Below are 25629 nucleotides of genomic sequence, written 5' to 3' on the forward strand. Positions count from 1 at the left end.
TGAAGGTAGTGTACTGAAGCACCGAAACTGGTAATCATATAATAAGTAACATTGTAAGGACGGCTGTAGGTTTTCCATTTTATTACATGAATTTTCCGAAAACAGTCAAATAAGAATCAGCGTTAAAATCCCAGGAGCGCTTTCCAGTGTGTGTGTGTGTGTGGGGGGGGGGGGGGGGGCACAAGATATACGCTGTGAATTTTGTTGGGCTGTTCCTTACACATAATCAGTAGCGCTATTATTATTTCACTCCAGTCTGAATTACTGAATGTCGTGGCTATCGTGGCGCGCACGAGCTTTTCAGGTCATAATTTCAGGATAAGTATCGCAAAATTGGCGCGGCTGCCTCCCACTCATGCAAGCGGATCCGCGCTTCTAAGGGTTAAAAGCGACATAAAAACACGCTAAAAGTGGGTAGCACACTTACAATCTACTAAAGTGCTTAAATCGTCTCCTTTTATCTGTTGCTGTGCATATTCTGTAATCTCGCCTAACTGTGCAGTACTATATTGTACACGTACACATTGTAAGTCTTAACTGCCGTATTCAGGCACATCTTTAAATATATCTGCAGGAGTTTAAGTCCTTCGGTATCCTGAACATGCCTGCTTTTTCATAATCAATGAGAATTGAACGTCTTCTGTTTTTTAGTAACGAAAGTGTTATCAATCTGGGCGATAATGGTGTGCGTTGGAGTTCCTCAGTCCACCTGGTTGCGTGCAGAACCACTACTAACGATAACGACTTATGCGCCGTTTCCTGTACGACGACTTGCTTCTCTGTGACAGATGGTAACTTCTCATGTATCGAAAATCCATCGTGGGACAAGGGGAATCTTTTTGTAATTCACTTTAAAATTCACAACTACATTTCTGCTGACGTACTACTGCAGTGATTTTGTTTTGAGACTGACGCCTTGAGAGTAGGCACCCATAAGAACCCGAATGTCTCACAAGATGCCACGTAAAGAAGCGCACATTTTTTCTTCATCTTTTTTTTTTTTTAATTAGCTTTTTGTCTGAAGGCCATACGACAAAGCCTTACGTTTAAACAGGTTACAGCCCTCCCCAAACAGTCGCAGCTGGCCGAAAAGCACATCTGACAACATCTGTATAAGTTCTGGATGCACCACCGAAACATGTTTGCTCCTCTTGTGGCAGTCATGAAGTCAACGTCCACTTAGGAGTGGGGCAACTCACATAGATACATAGATACAGAGCAAGAAACAGAAATCACATTATGCGTGATCAGGTGATTACAAGGGTGTGGCAAAACGGTGACCTGTCGTCTTGCTGGTTCTTCTTGGAGGAGGAGAGAGCGACAGGCAGGGGCGTCGTCGTGTAGCAACAACCAACTATTCCCACACCAAAGCTCAGGACGCTCGTGACGAAGTGAACCGGGTACATGGACAAGAATGTCCTTTTAGCGGTTTTTGTTTACCATTTCACCGTCTGGGATGAATTCCATATGAACAATTCCATTTTTATCAAAAAACAGTTCAATCAGCACCTGGTATATGTACTTGTTGCGTTTCTGTTCTACCACGACAATATTGGCGTTTTGCAGGTGGGGGATTGTCGCTTCAGTTGCGGATCGTACAGCAACCACCGTGGTTTGCCTCCAATTATGATCTGGTTCAGAAATGTCGACACTGCTGATCAGATCCTCACTAACCGTCACGCAATAGTCGCTAGGTTCTTGCGTCAGAATATTGGCACATCGTGTTGAGAAACATGCGGCATGCTGAGGTCATTAGTCAGAATGTTGTAGCACCTACCACGGCTGACTCTACTGCTACTACGAGATCGTCTGTCGTTTGGGAGCGGTTGGCGCGCTCAGCATTGCAACCTCTTCAGTCTTGCTTTCAGCTCGAAGCGTTTGCGGCCGACTAGTACGCACATCATCCTCCAAACTGCCCTTTACGAAAAACGTCGGAGCCGCCTAGACACAACCCTGCCACCCAGGGTGCCGTCACCCTAACCTTGCTGCATCATTTGAAACGTTTCGGCAGTGATTTACCTAATTTCTGACAGAACTTTATGTTTGTCCGTTGCGACATACTCTAGTTCTGACGCGAGCTGTGAAATGACCGTCACTACGACGACCGCAGTTGTGACTGCAGTGCTCGCACTCAACCGTCTCTTGCTGGAACGAGAAACTTACAAACCAGGTACAACAAGTCGCTGCGATCTATGAGCTCTACTGCACCACACCGCCGTTATGTGCCCAATCTCATAATTTAACGACCTTACTATGTATTGTTAATTAATTACTTAGTTAGCAACACTTAGAGGTTATTCTCATATACATCATAGGCTCTTCGTCTGTGCGGCCATAGTGTCCGTAGTTGCTTTATAATTGATGAGGGTACTTTTCGTTCGTGGTTGCAACTACAAAAATTACAAAAATGGGTGATTTTTTCACCAGACGCGTTTCGCTTTATTGAGGCAAAGCATCATCAGTGGTAGTGATTTTTCGGCTGCTTTCTCGCTTACATCGGGAAATGCCGTCTGCTAGCACATCGTTGTTTTTCTGTGTTAGATACTGATAATTTTCGTCTACTTTTTAGATGTTCTGCAGCACTATGCATTTCTCACAACACACTTTTATGCACACCTCTATATTCTACTTGAAGTACGAAAACAAACCGCGAGGGGTAGCCACGAATTCTGACGCGCCTTGCCACGGTTCGCGTGACTCCCTCGTTGGAGTTTAGAGTCCTCCATCGGGCACGGGTATGTGTATTGTCCTTAGCGTAAGTTTAAGTTAGATTAACTCGTGAGTAAGCCTAGCGACCGATGACCTCAGCAGTTTGGTCCCATAGGAACTTACCACCACTAATAGTCTTGTTAAAATTACTTTTAAATTACAAGACGAAATATCAGTGCCTGCTGATGCAATGATTAAGGCACAGTCATCTACGAAGGGTGTCTTGCTTCCGACACAGATTATGTTTAGAATGTAATTTCGTCAAGTCAGTTTATAACAGAGAATACCTCTTTCACGGAATAGGGCCTGTAACAACAAGTTGCGATTATTTACACTGACCGATGATTATTCACACAATCACTTGGAGGCGCGTTAAGGTATCAAGGTCCAATTCCACGTTAACACAGACGTAGTCTTGCAATATCAAATATCCAAAAACCAAAAAAAGTAAACACTCTTAACTCCACTTAGATGTGAAGGAGCCGCGACTTGCAGTATTTCAAGCCGGGGTGTTATTGCCTCCAATCGGCGCAGGCCGTCTTCGAGGTGCCGTAAAATTTAAGCTTGCAGAGAAGGCCGGGAACTTGCCGAACAGGTTGCACGCGACGTCCGCTGGTTTTCCGCAACTCGCCGTTGTCAACCCTTAAGCCACCTGAGAGGCTTCTCGATTCACGTATCGGAGAGCAGAAGATCCCCAAAACCAACAACTTGCCAGCCACGTGCCCTCCAGCTAACTGTCGTTACCAGGGCCTGCCAAACCAACAACACACGTCTCGACCAAAGATCCGAGCTCCCAACAAATGATCGGATCGATTACGGCAACCCAAGTAGTTAGTGGCGGTAAAGGAGTTCCGTGCCCGCCAAAAATAAAGCCGCCACGGCTCACCTGACAAGTGTTTACGTTTTTTACACCGGTAAACGACAGTAAATCTTAATACCTAACGTAAATTTCAAATTGATGTCTCTACCCGTTTCTGAGAAACAGGCGTCTTAACAGTCTGTCAGACAGACAGACAGACAGACAGACAGACAAAGTGATCTTATAAGGGATCCGTTTTTACCGATTGAAGCGCGAAGCCCTAAAAAAAACTTTGCTATAGAAAAATAATGTACTTAATGGCTGTTGGGTGTATGTAAAGTTTCTAGAACTAGTACGTTGAAATCGTAACGCAGCATGCCCAGAAGATGTCAAGTGCAAATCAGCTTAATCTTTCTGACTTCACGAAACATCGAATCATCGGTAAGATGGATGTCACTGTGACAGTTTACACTGACTGTTGGCTGTCGTGTAATGACTGCAGAACGAGTGATGACGAGATGTATTTAACGACAATAGTATGGCAAGAAAAATAGGACGGATCCTTCCAGCGCCATCCTAAGACTGCTGGACTGGCTCTGACGAACAGATGGATAATAATTGCTGAAATACGGGCAGATGTTACATCCAGCGCCCCGAAAGAACCGTCGGAAACAGACTACTGGAAGCTGAGTTGAGCTTTCGTCCTGCGCGAACATCATGCCAGAGACAACAGACTCTTGCAAGGTGCTGAGCCAGAGTCAATTGGGGCACAGGACAACATTCTATCATGTTAGTGATGAGTCTCCCTTCTGTCTGTGGTAACCAGATCGACACGAATCCGTCTGTAGAGGACATCATAAGATCCAGAAAGCACCGTCTCTCGAGATCCATGTAAGTGCTTTAAAACTCGTTGTATGATTCTTCAGATACCCACCAGGTTAGCCGAGAGTGCTAATGAGTTGCTTCCTGGACTCGGGTAGGCGCGCCGGCCCCAGATCGAATGCGCCCTGCGGATTAACTACGAGGGCCGCTGTTCCAGGCAGCCAGGCTGTAGTTTTTAGACGGTTTTCCACATCCCACTAAGTGAATACTGGGCTGGCCCCCGTCCCGTCTCAGTTACACTGAAATGCCTGGGCTAGCAGGCCAGAGCGTGTTAGGTTGTGGAAACAAGCCAAAATGAGGTTGCTGACAGTTGCACTCAACATACAAACTTTATTTGTCCACACACAATATTACACAAAAATGGAAAACACTCAAAGTTGTAATGGATTTCCTTTGATTAACTTTAGATTGGCTGAAGGCCACACTCAAAATCCAAGACGCAAGGCCTAACTAAGAAATTCTTATAGAAGCTTCTTCTGGAGGTGTCACCCAAAAATATTTTCTAAATCTTCAATCTAAACAGGATGAAGGCCTTAGCACTTTAATTTTAATGGAACTCGGCTGGAGGTCGCATATTAAGCTATAAGAAGGGTTTCAATCCAACGGCAGAAGAACTAATCTTAAAACAACTGGAGCCAATTTCGGCTGAAGGCGCCGTACAAAACATCACAACCGTATGCCTAAAGGGCAAGACGAGAACATTAATTCAGGATATATAAAAGTCGGCTGAAGGCCGCACATCAGCCAAATAACTAAAACTCAAACAGGGAAGTTACTATGTAACAGACACGGAACGGCGCTCAGAAGTTCCAAGGGTCGGACTGGAATTGTAACACTAACGCCCGTTTAGGCGAGACAGGCAGCCTGACCAACAATCTCTTAATCGAAAGGCAACCCAACCGATAGACAGCCGGCGAACCAACCAACTACCTGATTTCAGTCACCAGACCAACGACACTTCAACCAAAATGCCAGCGAGGCGAAGAGACGAGTAACACTCGTCTTCAAATATTGTGTTAATAAGCCAAGGCACAATAACTACTGACATACACGAACATCGCAACGGCTGTGGAACTACACGCCGTGGCGGACAGCATCAACATGATAAAACAATCATTCGCTGCTCTGTCGGAACCGACCAACTGGCTCCTGCAGTACGCAGAACAGCATTACAGCATTTAAAGCTTCGCTCAGTAGAACTGACACAGGGTGCACAGCAACAAGAAACTCGAACACTCGTTAAACGAATCACTGATGAACAACTAGAACAAATCACAGGCGGACACACACACAAAACCGAAAGGCGGTCGGTGACAAAACACACGTCGTCTGACCAGACGACCGACCAAAAACCAACGAAGGTCATTGACACTCGAACCATGTGTGTCAGCAACGGTCGGGCGAGTCTTGACTATCCGGAGCTCACTGCAGCTCCAACCCGACTCCACCCGCTGTCCGTCCGGAACCGGGAGACACGCCGGTCCGGACACACTGGCTCGGACCCAATCATGCAGAGGTAACTCTTGCCCATTGGCCACGGCATCTCCGCACAAGAAGGAACCGAGGCACGTCCAGCAAGATGACCCAGTGACGAGGCCCAGAAACGGTCAAAAGACCAAACACACGTCGCCCAAAGAGGCGACCAACTGAACGACCGACCAATGGTCGATCCCGCTGCTATCTCCGTCCGTCGGACAGTTCATCCTGTGTCGCGAGTGGTCGGCGAGTACTGGTTGTCCGCGCCTCCCTAGCGCTCCGTCCCCGACTGCTGCTACGTCCCAGCTGAGTACCAGACACACGACGACCCGGAAATACTATCGGTCGCTCCAGAGATGGTACGACAGTGCACTTATCGATACGCCCTGCTGCTGACGCTCACGGGTAAGTAAGGCAGGAAATTTGTGACGCCAGTAAATGGAATAAGAAACGAGACGGCAGTACCGTAATAGAAGATGACAAACAATAAATGGCGTGAACACGAGCTGTGCACGGTTCATACACGTCTCACAGACATTTGAAACACGTTCGCACTATTCCACGGTTTACACTAGCCGCAGACAGCTGGGGTACACTAACTCCGTCCCAAGGGGCATGGGTTGGCGGCAGGAAGGGCATCCGGCCACCCTTTAAAATTGACCATGCCAAATCCGTACTTAACCCTGGCGACCCTGCGAACGATGTGGGACAAAGGCAGTAGCAAAAGACGAAGAAGAAGAAGAAGCATGATTCTTCAGATAGTTTGATAAATATCGGGCTTGTGCTTTAAGTGTAACCTTTTCTATTTCCGTCAGTATGTGATGTCACCCAGAACAGAGTTTACTCAATTCTCAGACAGATTGCGTAAATAACTTCCCTCCCATAGTTAAACTGGAGGCTGTGGAGACATGAAGAACAATCGGCCACAAAGTTAAAATAATTAAAAGTAAATTTTTCAAATCATGAAAAGAACGGATATTGTACTATAGATACGCTGGGATAGGGAAGTGTCCGTCCTTTGAAGGACTTGACAAGATTTTTCTCTTTTGTCCCTACTTTCCTTATGCTATGAGACTATAGAAAATACTGGCGCGATTTAGCTAAAATACGAGCTTGTCTTGAATTAGAAAAGAGAGGCAGTTTTTCTGGGCTATAATCTGCTTGCTAGTGGACACAAACGAATTTAGAAGAACATGACAAGTTTTTGTTGTTGCCGTGTCGTTGTTCACTTGGTGACTAGTCAGAGTGGAAGGCGTTGTGAACAAATACAGCACCACAGAGTGATGTCATGTCGTTGCGGAGCCATACATAGTAGCTAGCCATATCAGAGATTGCGGAGCACAAGAAATGCACTCACAGAATTGCACCCTCCATTCTGAGGCTCCCTGCAGTACCTCGGCTCCGAGAACGCTTTAACTCTGATTAATACCCGTCATAGTTTTCCCTATTAATGTGACTCCATGTGCAGTAGTTTACATTAACGCAGGGTTATGCATTAGTACGTCCACAGTTTCAAAAGGTGACTGCGCAAAAACTAGAGGACATACAGCAAAATGACACGTATCAGTGAACAGAGCAACTCTCCGAGTTTCGATTGGAAATAAGCGACCTTGCGTAGTTCCACTAGAGGCAGGCATGTCGGAACACCTGCTCAGTATTGTCACTTCGAATGAGTTTCCGCCTGCAGATAGATAGTTTAGTGAAGAGATCTCCAAAGCGGGCTCTTGTTACGCCATTCCGGGCAATTCATGTGAGTGATTTTAATGGATAGTACATTTACTGACATTTCCGGTGTCACAAAGTGCGCCCATACTGAGAACCAGTAAAGTGATTTAAAAACTTTGACAGATCCTCTGTCCACTGATATCTGTTGGTTTCTGTGTGTCGTGCAACTTTTCTGCAGTCTTCATCCGAAAGCGCAGAGTTACTTATATATAACCCTGAAGTATTTTTCATGCTGTTTCGCATCTTACCGCAAACGAACCCTAATACGAGATTACAGTTACGAGGCACAAATTGTAGTAGTGTCCTGGATTTGTTCTCGAAACTAGAAACTTGCACATTACAATATGTACTTTTTCAAACGAACACAGTTGATTTACTTTCAGAGAAACAAATACAACTAACCGTACGTACATTATTTATTTAATTTACAACTTATATTAGATCGTGGAAGTTCTTCCACAGTTGCCTTCTCCTTTAAAACCTACATCTCTGCTCGGCTTGGCTTGGTACTTCGGCTTGGTTAGGTACATCTACATCTACGTTGTACTCTGCGAGCCACCTAACGGCTTGTGGTGGAGTGTACTTCCGGTACCACTAACTGGTGCCTCCTTCTCTGTTCCACACGCGAATGGAAAGTGGTAAGAATGATTATTGGTAAGCGTCTCGAATTTTTTCGTTGTGGTCATTTCGCGAGATGTATGTTACAGGAAGTAATATGTCGTCCACATTTTCCAGGGAAATGTTCTCTCGAAATTTCAATAGTTGACCTTTCCGTGATGCACAACGCCTCTATTCTAACGGTTACTACTGAAGTTTGTTGAGCATCTCTGTAACGCTCTCGCGCTGTCTAAACGATCCCGTGACTAAACGCGCCGCTCTTCGTTGGACGTTCTCCATCTCTTTTATGAGTCCTACCTAGTAAGGATCCTATTTTGATGAACAGTACTCCAGAATTGGACGAACAGGCGTGTTATTAGCCACTTCCTTCGTGAGTGAGTTACATTTCCTTGAGATTCTGTGAAACTCAATCTGGCATCTGCTTTACCTACTGTTTGCTGAATGCGGTCATTCCTCTTAAGGCCGCTTGTAACGCAGCAAGTTATTACGAGATAACATTCGTTGCAGTAAGGCACTCAGCCGTCTAGTATGGTGGCTGCAGAATGGCTTTTTTTTAATTTTTTTAATTTTTTATTTTTCTTAATTTTTAGCTCTTCTCACAGCACAGCTGACGCTGCCTGCCGTGAGAACTGCATAGCGTAACATTCAGTCGATACGAAGATTCATACCCTCTACGAGTCTAAATAATCCATATTAGTTATTATCTGATTTTGTTCAAATTTGGTACACAGCCTTTTGTTATTAAGGGAATGATGTCAAAATTTCAGATTTTTGTTTATTATAGTTCCGGAGATAAAGAGAATTACCTAAAAGTCCTTAAACCTACGCTTCTTTTTTAAAACCAAGTTAGGAACAATAACAGATCGATTTTCATTATCATTTGAAGCCATTACAAAGTTATCAGTGCATAAAAATCAATTAATTAGAATTTTCTTATTAAAACTTTAGTCACTTTGCATTACGTAATGCAAAAATCGGTCAAAATTATTATTTGACTATATTTTTTTGTGTGAGTGAGTGAGAATGATTGAGAGAGTATATGTGGGATATACGTTAAAATTTAATATTTCACTTTAAGTAAAACCTTGTACAAACTAACCATGGGAAAGTTACGTTGCAATCACGATTCAGGTGACGTATGTCTATGTGTGCATGCTTTTGTATAAAAACAGCGAGAATGGATGTTATAGGCGGAATAAGTTTATTTATCAATTTGAAGAATATTTCGCACTTTGCTTACTTTGGTTAAACATAATACAAGAAATTGAAGTTTTGCTGATATTAATTACTATCAAATTAGTGATTGGATGAGGCAAGATTTGCCGCGAGAATGTATAGGAAGGAACCTTCTGATGGGTCCTTTAGATGAACAACCAATCAGAATTAAGCTGTTCCCACACGAATAGAGGAGTGTGCAGCGAGGGGAGAGCGTCGAGGGAGTGGCTTGCTAGCCGGCCTATGGATAACACGATGTTAAAGCGCTCCTTTTAAGAAAAAAAACTCTATAAGATGAGGAAATAGTGAGCTAATTTCGATTCGAACATATCGTGACTGAAGCGACTGGAGCTAAGAACATTTTAATGAAAATTTGGTGTTTCGAAGTTAAATAGTTTGAGAGATATGAGCATGTGAACTTTCTGGTCTTAGTATAAATTCCGGTGGCGTGTTTCGTGCTCTGTAAGGAATATTTTGGCGAGCACTTCTTACGAAGAAGACCACTGAAACGACCGAATGTTTAACTCGCGAATAGTTGTGGGTCTGTGACTGGTAGAACGTGAAAATGAGTCGGGTCGGACTTGCTAAAGTTCTGGCTGCTTTTCCAGTGAACTTTCAATTATAATGCTTGACCAGATTAAATACGGACTTGATAGCCATTTCATGTGTTTCAACATAAATAAAAAAACAGAGTTAATCTAATTTTAAACGCTTTTGTGCAATTAGACTGAATATCTCGAAGGCCCGATGTTTTAATCATGAACTTTCGGGAACTGACTTTCAACTAGAGTTACATGGCTTCTGTGTGGTAGGTGTTAGCTAGTGGTTTGATCAACGCTGCTTTACACTGCCTAGCACGTATCTGCTACCACAGAGTGAAGGGACATCGACAAGAACCCTATCCAGGTAGGTGGACTGAACGAACGCGTTAACACAGACCACCGACCCCGCCCCGCCACACGCTGTAGATAGTTTCTCTTAAATATTTTACTGTGTATACTATTTCCAGAAGTTTGTCATCAGTGCGGGATCAACTGCCAGAGCCTGCACCATTCGTCAGATCTCTGCAGGTCATTCTACAAATCGATACTGTCTTCTGGTGTTGCTACTTTCTTATAGTCAACCGCATCATGTGCAGAGAACTCTAAAGAGCTTCAGACGCTTTCTACTGTATCATAAGTAACTGTCCTATCACATCTCCTTGGCTTGCTCCGGAAAATATCCTTACATCTGTCGATGTTGTCCCGTTAAGGACAACGTGTTGAGTTCTGTCCGCAAGGAAGTCTTGAATCCAGTAACAAATTTGGCTCGGTACCCGATAAGCTCGTAGTTTTTTTTTTTTCACTAAGCGGCAGTGCGGGCGGTACTGATGCCTTGCTGAAGTGAATGAACGCGGCATCACCTGAGCCCTATTGTCTACAGCGCTCTGGACCTCAGGAAGGAACAGAGCGAGCTGACTTTCGCAAGATCTCTGTTTGCGGGAACCACGTTGATTTTTATAGAAGAGACTTTCGTTCTCCAAAACTAATAATTGTTGAGCATCAAACATGTTCCATAATTCTACAACAGATTTAAGTCAACGATGTACAAACATATTACAAAAATGTGTGTGTGTGTGTGTGTGTGTGTGTGTGTGTGTGTGTGTTCGTGCGTGTGTATATCTCGTCCTAAACCACTGAGCCGATTTCAACCAAACTTGGTACACACATACTGTCAGGCAACACAGACTGTGGGGGTAAGAACCATCCGCCTAACAAACGAGTGGGCGTGAAAAAGTAGCGTAGCCCGCGACATGTTAATTCCCAAACTTTACTGACCTACTATTTGAGAATCAGAGTACTTGGCGTCTTGCCACAAACTTTAAATATTTCATACCTTTAAGATCCTTTTTCTCGTTGACAACTCCTACAAAATGATGAAAGAAAAAATACTTATCACTTACACTTACACTTTTCGTGCAGTAAAGGCACAGCACGAGGCTTGACGTTATAATTTATTATCTCTATTCTACTAACTGTATTCGGGAAGCATTTTACAGACAGTACGCACGTATATCAGTGAATGAAAGTGCAAAATTATATCATTGTACGGCTCATAGCTCAGGATACATGACGTCTGAAACAAGAGATGCAGAAAGAACTTACGCATCACGCACGGCGCTTAAAATTATTACTTCTATGCTACTAACTCTAATGTCAATAAATTTCGCACACAGTATGCACATGTGGGGCTGAATGCAACTACGATATAGTTCATGAAATATGACCCCACAAACAGTGAGATGCGTGGAAAACTGCCGCATCGTACATGACCTTTAAATTAATCACTTTTAAATTTATCACTTCGTTGCTATTAACTTTTTTCGCAACAAATTTTTCAGTCAGTACTTACATACGCTGTTGAATGTACTTGCAACATTATATCATTATACAACACATAATTCAGGAGATATGACGTCATAAAACTTAAGCACAAGGACAGACACTGCCTGGTGCGGGCGTGGACGCACAGCTCTAAATAAATAGGGCTATGTCATCAAAATTATCCGGACACCTGGCTGAAAATGACTTACAAGTTGGTGCCGCCATCCATCGGTAATTCTGGAATTCAATATGGTGTTGGCCCACCCTTAGCCTTGATGACAGCTTCCACTCTCGTAGGCATACGTTCAATCAGGTTCTGAAAGGTTTCTTGGGGAATGGCAGCCCATTCTTCTCGGAGTGCTGCACTGAGGAGAGGTATCGATGTCGGTCGGTGAGGCCTGGCACGAAGTTGGAGTTCCAAAATATGTTGAAGGTATTCTATAGGATTCAGGTCAGGAGTCTCTGCAGGCCAGTCTTTTACAGGGATGTTATTGTCGCGTAACCACTCCGCCACAGGCCGTGCATTATGAACAGGTGCTCGAAAGTGTTGAAAGATGCAATCGCTATTCCCGAATTGCTCTTCAACAGTGGAAAGCAAGAAGGTGCTTATAATATCAATGTATGCCTGTACTGTAATAGTGCCACGCAAAACAACAAGGGGTGCAAGCCCTCTACATGAAAAATACGATCACCCCGTAACGCCACCGCCACCGAACTTTACTGTTGGCACTACGCACTCTGGCAGATGTTGTTCACCGGGCATTCGCGATACCCACATCCTGGCATCGGATCGCCACATTGTGTACCATGATTCGTCATTCCACACAACATTTTTCCGCTTTTCAATCGTTCAATGTTAACGATCCTTACACCAAGCAAGGCGTCAAATGGCTCTGAGCACTATGGGACTTAACATCTGTGGTCATCAGTCCACTAGAACTTAGAACTACTTAAACCTAACTAACCTAAGGACATCACACACATCCATGCCCGAGGCAGGATTCGAACCTGCGACCGCAGCAGCCGCGCGGTTCCGGACTGCGCGCCTAGAACCGCTAGACCACCGCGGCCGGCTAAGCAAGGCGTCGTTTGGCATTTACCGGCGTGATGTGTGGATTATAAGAAGGCGCTCGACCATGAAATCCAAGTTTTCTCGCCACCCGCCTAACTGTCATTGTACTTCCAGTAGATCCTGATGCAGTTTGGAATTCCTGTGTGACGTCTGGATAGACGTCTGCCTATTACACATTATGACACTCTTCAACCGTCGGCGGTCTCTGCCAATCAACAGACGACGTCGGTCTGTACGCTTTTGTGCTGTACGTGTCCCTTCACGTTTCCACTTCACTATCACCTAGGGGCGTTTAGGAGTGTGGAAATCCCGAGTACAGACGTATGACACGTGACACCCAATTACCTGACCACGTTCGAAGTCCGTGAGTTCCGCGGAGCGCTCCTTTCTGCTCTCTCACGATGTCTAATGACTACTGAGGTCGCTGATATGGAGTACCTCGCAGTAGGTGGCAGCAGAATGCACCTCATATGAAAAAGTATGTCTTTTGGGGAGTGCGGATACTTTGATCACATAGTGCACCTGGGCAACGCCAGGTTTCTCCGCTGGTATGCCTATAATCATGTGCAACTGTCCTACGGCCCTTCTTGGAAACGAGAAAGATCTTCGATTTTTCCAGTCGCTTGGAACCCTTCGTTACACAAACGATCCACGGTAATCTGCTGCTAGAATGAAGGCAATTTCTTTCGCCTAATCTTCGTAGAATCCTGTATATATCTCATCTGGTCATGATGCCATGCCGGCCGGGGTGGTCGAGCGGTTCTAGGCGCTACAGTCTGGAACCGCCCGACCGCTACGCTCGCACGTTCGAATCCTGCCTCGGGCATGGATGTGTGTGATGTCTAAGTTCTAGGGGACTGATGACCTCAGAAGTTAAGTCCCATAGTGCTCAGAATCATTTTTTTGTGCCGTTGCGTGTCCACTACCCGTTAGCGAGTACTGTAAGTCGAGACATCTCTCGCATGAGTGTTTTTATCCAGTTGTGTAACAGAGCATGCCTCCACAAGCCTCAGGTACCCGCATCCAAAATCAGCCGATACGCTGCCGATAAAACGTAAGGATGAACGTTTTGGTACAGTGAGTCCCGAAAGCGGGGCAACTGCCGGCTGCATCAGCATGCAGAATGCTTATATGGTACTGGCAAAACGCCAAGTGATCGACTCCGCCATCGCCAGCAATCACGAACTGTACAAAATGCCGCATGGTATCAGTAGCAGCACATTTATTACATTTGTCTGTATCACTGACCCCAATCCGATGTAGTAAGGATCAAATTATTTATGAGTTTATCTCCAGAAGAAGCCACTGCCATGGAGTGAACCGGGAATTAACATTGTTTCAAACTGTCTTCCAGGGGATCCACTCCGACAGTAGTTTTATTGGATTGGGACAGACCACCCCTCCCCAGCGAGCAAGCGATTATCGGGTCGTAATTACCGGCCCCTTCAATACATCGACACCCTAGTAGCTCACGGCAAGGTAAAATTCACTAATGTGGCAAAGTTTAAAATTAAGGCGACAAACATTAACAGGGCGAGCAAAACTCGGTGGATGCACGAATGTGAAGAGCCGAGCTGTGGAAGTATGTGAGTTCTGAGTAATAATCGAGAGCATATGCCGAATGTATAAAACAGAGGCTGTGGTCTTCATATCAGAGAGGCCTAAACCTCCTAAGATACGTGGTTTTGTCGTTATAGTATAGCACATTGTAAATGTACAGTGTTAAGAACGCTCCCAGACAGTGAGCGTGAACAGTTGGGGAAATCCCGCGCGTAGTGGCACGGCGGTTAGAGGCACCATATCACGGATTGCATGGCCCCTCCCGCCAGAGGTTCGCGTCTTCCGTCGGGCATGGCTGTGTGTGTTCTTAGAATAAGTTAGTAGAAGTAGTGTGTAAGTCTAGGGACCGATGACCTCAGCAGTTCGGTCCCTTGACACACACACACACACACACACACACACAATTGAGCAATGTAAAATACCTTACACAAAACGTATGTATCCAAATTCGAATTTTTTTGAATAATTATAACTCGACGCTGCTCGTGTTCCAGTATGGCCCCCTGAATCTTGTCAGTTACAAAATGGTTCAAATGGCTCTAAGCACTATGGGACTTAACATCTGAGGTCATCAATCCCGTAACTAACCTAAGGACATCACACACATCCATGCACGAGGTAGGACTCGAACCTGCGACCGTAGCAGCAGCGCGGTTCCGGACTGAAGAGCCTAGAACCGCTCAGCCACAGTGGCCGACTTGTCAGTTACCGTTTTCGAGATAAATGTCGCAATTTTAAGAGAGCAACGACCGACAATGAGCCTCGATGACGTATACCTGTCTACAGCACTATTCTACAGAACAACAACATCATCGAAGCCCCGAAATGTGAGAATTTTACTTTTACCCTGATTCAGCGTGCACCAGAGACTCGACAATAATCACGTAACTCCGCCGTTACCAAGGGAAGCTCCTCCCCACTACGGCGGAGAAAAACGCACACAGCGTCTGCGTGCGGCCGAACCGCAAGGGTCGCACCAGAAAGGATCGGCATTGAAAGTGGGCTGTTCTGTGGCACGACCGACTAATCGCGGTCGTCAGTGTCTGCTAACCATTAACAACTATCTTCGCCGCGATGCCCTGAAACATGTGTGGAAAATAACTACACGATCCTCAGGTGTAAAACCGATTGTCTCCAACACTGTCAAATTCCGCGTTAAAATCCAGAAAAGCAAGGGTAGATTGAATAAAAGTGATTGTAGCAATGGGAATCACATCCCGGTACTCCACTATTGGATTCTAGATGTCGCGGAGGTCAATTCTGATGCTCCCCAGTCACGTTCGCCCGCAGAGAAAATAACCTGCTATTGACTTCCCTCGCAACAGTTTTGCAATCAGAATTAAGGAAATTGAGAGGATGGAAAGAATCCACAGTGACACGGCCAGACTGTTTCGGTATTAATACTATTTTACCAACCTTAAAGTGTGCAGGCACATTTCTCCTCTGCAGAAACCCGTTTAATGTCGCCGTAAACGTCGCGCCCGAGAGGAGCGAAAGCGGAAATACAACAGCCGGAACAGATGATTTACGGGAGGGAGAAGCAGCAATAAAAGCAAGCGCCAAGTCTGCCTGAAAGGCGTCCAATAATTCAACGTTCTGCGCAGCCGTGACCCTCCCACTAAGGGCTCCATAATCGGGAACGGGTCTCACATTGTTATCCACTACTTATAGTTCCGCGTAGTATTGCAGGGTAGTACGAACAATATCACATCGCTCATTCTGTTGACGGCCTGCAGCAACTTTGAGGGACGTAATGAAGGAGCGACGACGTCGCGACTGATGGCGAATTAGGTGACACAATGATGTCAGTTCTCATTCAAGGAGAAACCGAGGTTTAGATTTGACATGTAAACACTCCGATACCGCTTCAACTGCAGCAGCTTTGTTTTAATTTGACAAACGTCCTGGATCCACTAGAGGGGAGTTACCTGCTCGTTCATACCTTTTACAAAACATAGAATGATAAAAATCGTAAATTTTCCTAAAGTCTCTCTCTAGAGTAGCGCAGTGTGATAATAAGAACTGACGTAGTTTTGGCTTCACTGACTCTGTCCACCATCCAGCAGCGAAGAATAACGCACAGCAGAGCGGAGGCAACGCTTCCGCACGGCGCCGTCCACGTCACCCAGCGAGCTATCCGTGAGGTGGGAGACAGTCAGCATCCATTGTGCCACAAGCAGTTTCTCATGTTTCCGTTCTAGGTCTACAGTAGCCAGCAGAGTGATATGATCCGGAAAGAAAGTGGAGACAACGTCAACCGCAAGAATCCTATCACATCAACAGTCAAGTAAAACTTGTCGATATGGTTACAAGAAGTGATGGTGAAACACGTGTATCTAACCAATGCGGGATACTTCTGCTCTCACACGTCACGTAAACACATCGAATGAACCAATTCACGACAAAAATTGTAATGTGGGGACTGATCGCTAGGAAGTAAAAAACAATTATAATCGCTATGTAACACGAGACACCAAAGTTTCTTGCACAAAACGCAGACAACCTCCTCTTTGTAAAACCGCGAAAGCGCAACTGTATGACCCGATGCAAATGGTGCCGATAAAAGTCAAACAGTAGCACAGGAAACGTAAATAAACTGACGTAACGAAGCCAAACGTAAATCTGATTCACTTGTATTAATTTTTAGGGTAATGAAGATGTAAACTTGAGCTATAAATCAGAATAAGAACAGGTGAAAACGGCAACAGAAATAATAAAGCAACAACTTGTTCCACACTTCGACCTTTACAGTCCATCGCCGCATCCGTCGTTGAATCTGAGGGACGAGAGCTAGTGCCGCATCCTGCCGAACCTTTATGCTCCCATCTTTCCTTTGTATCAGCAGGATAACATATTGCAGCAGGATAACATACTGCGTATTCATAGGAAAAGAAATCCTCTATTGTACAGCTACACGATTGAGACAAACAGCTGGAGACCACTTCTGCCGTAAAATGTCTAGGCGTAATTATCCAGAGCGACCTTAAGTGGAATCACCATATAAAACAGATAGTGGGAAAAGCAGACACCAGACTCAGATTCATCGGAAGAATCTTAAGGAAATGTAACTCATCCACGAAAGAAGTGGCTTATAAGGCGCTTGTTCAACCGATTATTGAGTATTGTTTATCTACCTGGGATCCTTGTCAGGTAGGACTGATAGAGGAGATAGAGAAGATCCAACGAAGAGGGGCGCGTTTCGTCACGGGATCGTTTAGCAGGTGAGAGAGCGTTACGGAGATGTTAAACAAACTACATCTACACATCTACATTTATACTCCGCAAGCCACCCAACGGTGTGTGGCGGAGGGCACTTTACGTGCCACTGTCATTACCTCCCTTTCCTGTTCCAGTCGTGTATGGTTCGCGGGAAGAACGACTGTCTGAAAGCCTCCGTGCGCGCTCGAATCTCTCTAATTTTACATTCGTGATCTCCTCGGGAGGTATAAGTAGGGGGAAGCAATATATTCGATACCTTATCCAGAAACGCACCCTCTCGAAACCTGGCGAGCAAGCTATACTGCGATGCAGAGCGCCTCTCTTGCAGAGTCTGCCACTTGAGTTTATTAAACATCTCCGTAACGCTATCACGGTTACCAAATAACCCTGTGACGAAACGCGCCGCTCTTCTTTGGATCTTCTCTATCTCCTCCGTCAACCCGATCTGGTACGGATCCCACACTGATGAACAATACTCAAGTATAGGTCGAACGAGTGTTTTGTAAGCCACCTCCTTTGTTGATGGACTACATTTTCTAAGCACTCTCCCAATGAATCTCAACCTGGTACCCGCCTTACCAACAATTAATTTTATATGATCATTCCACTTCAAATCGTTCCGCACGCTTACTCCCAGATATTTTACAGAAGTAACTGCTACCAGTGTTTGTTCCGCTATCATATAATCATACAATAAAGGATCCTTCTTTCTATGTTTTCGCAATACATTACATTTGTCTATGTTAAGGGACAGTTGCCACTCCCTGCACCAAGTGCCTATCCGCTGCAGATCTTCCTGCATTTCGCTACAATTTTCTAATGCTGCAACTTCTCTGTATACTACAGCATCATCCGCGAAAAGCCGCATGGAACTTCCGACACTATCTACTAGGTCATTTATATATACTGTGAAAAGCAATGGTCCCATAACACTCCCCTGTGGCACGCCAGAGGTTACTTTAACGTTTGTGGACGTCTCTCCATTGATAACAACATGCTGTGTTCTGTTTGCTAAAAACTCTTCAATCCAGCCACACAGCTGGTCTGATATTCCGTAGGCTCTTACTTTGTTTATCAGGTGACAGTGCGGAACTATATCGAACGCCTTCCGGAAGTCAAGAAAAATAGCATCTACCTGGGAGCCTGTATCTAATATTTTCTGGGTCTCATGAACAAATAAAGCGAGTTGGGTCTCACACGATCGCTGTTTCCGGAATCCATGTTGATTCCTACAGAATAGATTCTGGGTTTTCAAAAACGACATGATACGCGAGCAAAAAACATGTTCTAAAATTCTACAACGGATCGACGTCAGAGATATAGGTCTATAGTTTTGCGCATCTGCTCGACGACCCTTCTTGAAGACTGGGACTACCTGTGCTCTTTTCCAATCATTTGGAACCCTCCGTTCCTGTAGAGACTTGCGGTACACGGCTGTTAGAAGGGGGGCAAGTTCTTTCGCGTACTCTATGTAGAATCGAATTGGTATCCCGTCAGGTCCAGTGGACTTTCCTCTGTTGAGTGATTCCAGTTGCTTTTCTATTCCTTGGACACTTATTTCGATGTCAGCCATTTTTTCGTTTGTGCGAGGATTTAGAGAAGGAACTGCAGTGCGGTCTTCCTCTGTGAAACAGCTTTGGAAAAAGCTGTTTAGTATTTCAGCTTTACAGGTGGCATCCTCTGTTTCAATGCCATCATCATCCCGGAGTGTCTGGATATGCTGTTTCGAGCCACTTACTGATTTAACGTAAGACCATAACTTCCTAGGATTTTCTGTCAAGTCCGTACCTAGAATTTTACTTTCGAATTCACTGAACGCTTCACGCATAGCCCTCCTTACGCTATCTTTGACATCGTTTAGCTTCTGTTTGTCTGAGAGGTTTTGGCTGCGTTTAAACTTGGAGTGAAGCTCTCTTTGCTTTCGCAGTAGTTTCCTAACTTTGTTGTTGTACCACGGTGAGTTTTTCCCGTCCCTCACAGTTTTACTAGCCACGTACCTGTCTAAAACGCATTTTACGATTGCCTTGAACTTTTTCCATAAACACTCAACATTGTCAGTGTCGGAACAGAAATTTTCGTTTTGATCTGTTAGGTAGTCTGAAATCTGCCTTCTATTACTCTTGCTAAACAGATAAACCTTCCTCCCTTTTTTTATATTCCTATTAACTTCCATATTCAGGGATGCTGCAACGGCCTTATGATCACTGAATCCCTGTTCTGCACATATAGAGTCGAAAAGTTCGGGTCTGTTTGTTATCAGTAGGTCCAAGATGTTATCTCCACGAGTCGGTTCTCTGTTTAATGGCTCGACGTAATTTTCGGATAGTGCACTCAGTATAATGTCACTCGATGCTCTGTCCCTACCACCCGTCGTAAACATCTGAGTGTCCCAGTCTATACCTGGTAAATTGAAATCTCCACCTAAGACTATAACATGCTGAGAAAATTTATGTGAAATGTATTACAAATTTTCTCTCAGTTGTTCTGCCACTAATGCTGCTGAGTCGGGAGGTCGGTAAAAGGAGCCAATTATTAACCTAGCTCGGTTGTTGAGTGTAACCTCCACCCATAATAATTCACAGGAACTATCCACTTCTACTTCACTACAGAATAAACTACTACTAACAGCGACGAACACTCCACCACCGGTTGCATGCAATCTATCCTTTCTAAACACCGTCTGTACCTTTGTAAAAATTTCGGCAGAATCTATCTCTGGCTTCAGCCAGCTTTCTGTACCTATAACGATTTCAGCTTCGGTGTTTTCTAGCAGCGCTTGAAGTTCCGGTACTTTACCAACGCAGCTTCGACAGTTGACAATTACAATACCGATTGCTGCTTGGTCCCCGCATGTCCTGACTTTTCCCCGCACCCGTTGAGGCTGTTGCCCTTTCTGTACTTGCCCAATGCCATCTAACCTAAAACCCTCCACTGTCAGACGTTACAAGAGAGACGTCGTGCATTACGGAGAGATTTACTATTGAAATTTCAGGACAGCACTTTTCAGGAGGAGTCAGACAACATATTACTTTCCCCCACATACATCTCGCGTATTGACAACGAGGAGAACATTCGAGAAATCAGAGCCAATACAGAGGCTTACCGACAATCATTCTTCCCACGCACTATTCGCGAGTGGAACAGGGTTAGAGGGATCAGATAGTGGTACCGAAAGAACCCTCCGCCACACACCATTAGGGGGCTTGCGGAGTATGATGTAGATGTGGATGTAGATAATGCTGGATTCGTTGTTTACGCCGGTCGTGTGGTAAGTTATCCTCCGCCGCCGCATCGTTCACAGCATCCGAATCAATCATTGCCTGCCCTGAATCGGAATCGTCTGCACAGGACAAACACACGTCATCAAGACAAACAGGTGGCAGACCGGGCGCCACGGGAGACAAATCATATGAAACTACCCTCTCTAAGAACAAGGAAATGTCGTCGACAGTACAATCTGATGTAAACATTACACCATGTATTCTTCCGAGTTTGCTTGAATCTCATTGGATTTCGTTTCACGTGGAGCAGAAGACAAGCTGTGCTCAGTAAGCGAAGTATCATCATAAGGATACGTTTTATGCTGTGTTACACGCAGATAAACTGAGTTATAATGCGGGACAACAGCATTACCAGCGCATTTAATTCGGACAGCACTGGCCAAGCAGCTGGTCCAATGTTGTTGTTGTGGTCTTCAGTCCTGAGACTGGTTTGATGCAGCTCTCCATGCTACTCTATCCTCTGCAAGCTTCTTCATCTCCCAGTACCTACTGCAACCTACATCCTTCTGAATCTGCTTGGTGTATTCATCTCTTGGTCTCCCTCTACGATTTTTACCCTCCACGCTGCCCTCCAGTGCTAAATTTGTGATCCCTTGATGCCTCAAAACATGTCCTACCAACCGATCCCTTCTTCTGGTCAAGTTGTGCCACAAACTTCTCTTCTCCCCAATCCTATTCAATACCTCCTCATTAGTTACGTGATCTACCCACCTTAACTTCAGCATTCTTCTGTAGCACCACATTTCGAAAGCTTCTATTCTCTTCTTGTCCAAACTGGTTATCGTCCATGTTTCACTTCCATACATGGCTACACTCCATACAAATACTTTCAGAAACGACTTCCTGACACTTAAATCTATACTCGATGTTAACAAATTTCTATTCTTCAGAAACGCTTTCCTTGCCATTGACAGTCTACATTTTATATCCTCTCTACTTCGACCATCATCAGTTATTTTACTCCCTAAATAGCAAAACTCCTTTACTACTTTAAGTGTCTCATTTCCTAATCTAATTCCCTCAGCATCACCCGATTTAATTCGACTACATTCCATTATCCTCGTTTTGCTTTTGTTGATGTTCATCTTATATCCTCCTTCCAAGACACTGTCCATTCCGTTCAACTGCTCTTCCAAGTCCTTTGCTGTCTCTGACAGAATTACAATGTCATCGGCGAACCTCAAAGTTTTTACTTCTTCTCCATGAATTTTAATACCTACTCCGAATTTTTCTTTTGTTTCCTTTACTGCTTGCTCAATATACAGATTGAATAACATCGGGGAGAGGCTACAACCCTGTCTCACTCCTTTCCCAACCACTGGTTCCCTTTCATACCCCTCGACTCTTATAACTGCCATCTGGTTTCTGTACAAATTGTAAATAGCCTTTCGCTCCCTGTATTTTACCCCTGCCACCTTCAGAATTTGAAAGAGAGTATTCCAATCAACATTGTCAAAAGCTTTCTCTAAGTCTACAAATGCTAGAAACGTAGGTTTGCCTTTTCCTAATCTTTCTTCTAAGATAAGTCGTAAGGTTAGTATTGCCTCACGTGTTCCAACATTTCTACGGAATCCAAACTGATCTTCCCCGAGGTCCGCTTCTACCAGTTTTTCCATTCGTCTGTAAAGAATTCGCGTTAGTATTTTGCAGCTGTGACTTATTTAACTGATAGTTCGGTAATTTGCACATCTGTCAACACCTGCTTTCTTTGGGATTGGAATTATTATATTATTCTTGAAGTCTGTGGGTATTTCGCCTGTCTCATACATCTTGCTCAGTAGTTCTAATGGAATGTTGTCTACTCCCGGGGCCTTGTTTCGACTCAGGTCTTTCAGTGCTCTGTCAAACTCTTCACGCAGTATCTTATCTCCCATTTCATCTTCATCTAAATCCTCTTCCATTTCCATAATATTATCCTCAAGTACATCGCCCTTGTATAAACCCTCTGTATACTCCTTCCACCTCTCTGCCTTCCCTTCTTTGCTTAGAACTGGGTTGCCATCTGAGCTCTTGATATTCATACAAGTGGTTCTCTTCTCTCCAAAGGTCTCTTTAATTTTCCTGTAGGCAGTATCTATCTTACCCCTAGTGAGGTAAGCCTCTACATCCTTACATTTGTCCTCTAGCCATCCCTGCTTAGCCATTTTGCACTTCCTGTCGATCTCATTTTTGAGACGTTTGTATTCCTTTTTGCCTGCTTCATTTACTGCATTTTTATATTTTCTCCTTTCATCAATTAAATTCAATATTTCTTCTGTTACCCAAGGATTTCTATTAGCCCTCGTCTTTTTACCTACTTGATCCCTCAGAGCTACCCATTCTTCTTTATTTCTTTCCCCCATTCCTGTCAATTGTTCCCTTATTATCTCCCTGAAACTCTGTACAACCTCTGGTTCTTTTAGTTTATCCAGGTCCCATCTCCTTAAATTATCACCCTTTTGCAGTTTCTTCAGTTTCAACCTGCAGTTCATAACCAATAGATTGTGGTCAGAATCCACATCTGCCCCTGGAAATGTCCTACAATTTAAAACCTGGTTCCTAAATCTCTGATACCTATTAGTATCTCCAGGATTCTTCCAGGTATACAACCTTCTTTTATGATTCTTGAACCAAGTGTTAGCTATGATTAAGTTATGCTCTGTGCAAAATTCTACAAGGCGGCTTCCTCTTTCATTTCTTCCCCCCAATCCATATTCACCTACTATGTTTCCTTCTCTTCCTTTTCCTACTGACGAATTCCAGTCACTCATGACTATTAAATTTTCGTCTCCCTTCACTACCTGAATAATTTCTTTTATCTCGTCATACATTTCATCAATTTCTTCATCATCTGCAGAGCTACTTGGCATATAAACTTGTACTACTGTAGTAGGCATGGGCTTTGTGTCTATCTTGGCCACAATAATGCGTTCACTATGCTGTTTGTAGTAGCTAACCCGCACTCCTATTTTTTTATTCATTATTATACCTACTCCTGCATTACCCCTATTTGATTTTTTATTTGTAACCCTGTAATCACCTGACCAAAAGTCTTGATACTCCTGCCACCGAACTTCACTAATTCCCACTATATTTAAATTTAACCTATCCATTTCCCTTTTTAAATTTTCTAACCCACCTGCCCGATTAAGGGATCTGACATTCCACGCTCCGATCCGTAGAATGCCAGTTTTCTTTCTCCTGATAACGACGTCCTCTTGAGTAGTCCCCGCCCGGAGATACGAATGGGGGACTATTTTACCTCCGGAATATTTTACCCAAGAGGACGCCATCATCATTTAGTCATACAGTAAAGCTGCATGTCCTCGGGAAAAATTACGGCTGTAGTTTCCCCTTGCTTTCAGCCGTTCGCAGTACCAGCACAGCAAGGCCGTTTTGGTTAATGTTACAAGGCCAGATCAGTCAATCATCCAGAGTGTTGCCCCTGCAACTACTGAAAAGGCTGCTGCCCCTCCTCACGAGTTTGTCTGGCCTCTCAACAGATACCCCTCCGTTGTGGTTGCACCTACGGTACGGCCATCTGTATCGCTGAGGCACGCAAGCCTCCCCACCAACGGCAAGGTCCATGGTTCATGGGGGTCCAAAACTAACCTTTAATGATGTGAGCACTGGCAGCTCAGACGTAAAAAGAGACATGCAGAGAAACAATATAGCTTAGAATGTCATTTAATTTTTAAGGATGATGAAATAATATTCGGCAAAACTCTAGCACTACCGCACGCTTCTTAGGCGACAAAACGAAACGCATAAAATGCCCTCGTTCTGATCTACATAGTATTATAATTACAAATAAGAGTGATAAAAATGTCTAGCTTAAACACGGTGTAATTTTTCAGAGCGAGCGATGTGTGATGCAAAAGCATGCTGCATGGATTTCACCGTATTGTTGAATACTGAAGCCACTGAAGGCATTAATTACAGTAAGTCGTCTGGTAATCTCTTAGTTCCATCCTTATCCGAATCCGAGAAATACATTTCAGTTCTGGAACTGTCCTCTGGTACGTTGATAACGAGTCGATCAACAACAGAGTCCACGAAGCCACACAGGCGCCGCATGTCCTCCTTTTATGACGTGCCGTTCTACATGGACAGGGAAGACGAGCGAGGTGCTGTGGTCCAACAGGTGCAATGAACGGAACAGGCGCGAGCGAGTCTACATCAAGTGTTCCGACCTCTGAAGAGGTTCAGAGGAAACAGCCACAGAAATCTAAGGAGTAAGGCATATTCACAGAAACAATGGTACTTAGAGTGACGAGACGAATAGATTACAATAGCATTACTATTCTTTAATGAGCCACGGTGATCCCTTGTCCCTTATACCTAAACTGACAAAAAATGTCGCCGAACTTCCTCCGAAATTTAATCGGTGGAGTTCATGTTTCAGACCATAATGTCCACAGTGAACTGGTAGCGTTGACAGCATCAACGAAGTGAGACATTCTACTAGGTATAAGTCAACTGCGTAAATATCTCGTACGAGTTTGACTGACACGCAATACAAGGTAATATTTCATCGATACTGCCAATGCTGTTCCCTCGCCCTGGATATTTTCGTTTGGGAATGTTTACCTAGTTGACATCTACTGCCAAGCAAAAAGCTATTGGCAGTTGTTTTTAGATCATTTTTAATTCGATACATCTGTTTCTTAAACGCTGAATCTAAAGTGAATGATACTCAGTTTCCTTGCCTACTAACGTTTTGTATTCCAC

General features: G+C 44.3%; 1 protein-coding gene across 1 annotated transcript in view; it reads left to right on the forward strand.

Moving 5' to 3' along the window:
- LOC126260572 (endothelin-converting enzyme-like 1) overlaps positions 1–25629 on the forward strand; it is a 398875-nt gene that overhangs the window by 305762 nt on the left and 67484 nt on the right. The gene's annotated exons all lie outside the window — the stretch shown is intronic.

This window comes from Schistocerca nitens, chromosome 5, assembly GCF_023898315.1.
Source record: "Schistocerca nitens isolate TAMUIC-IGC-003100 chromosome 5, iqSchNite1.1, whole genome shotgun sequence".
Lineage (NCBI taxonomy): Eukaryota > Metazoa > Arthropoda > Insecta > Orthoptera > Acrididae > Schistocerca > Schistocerca nitens.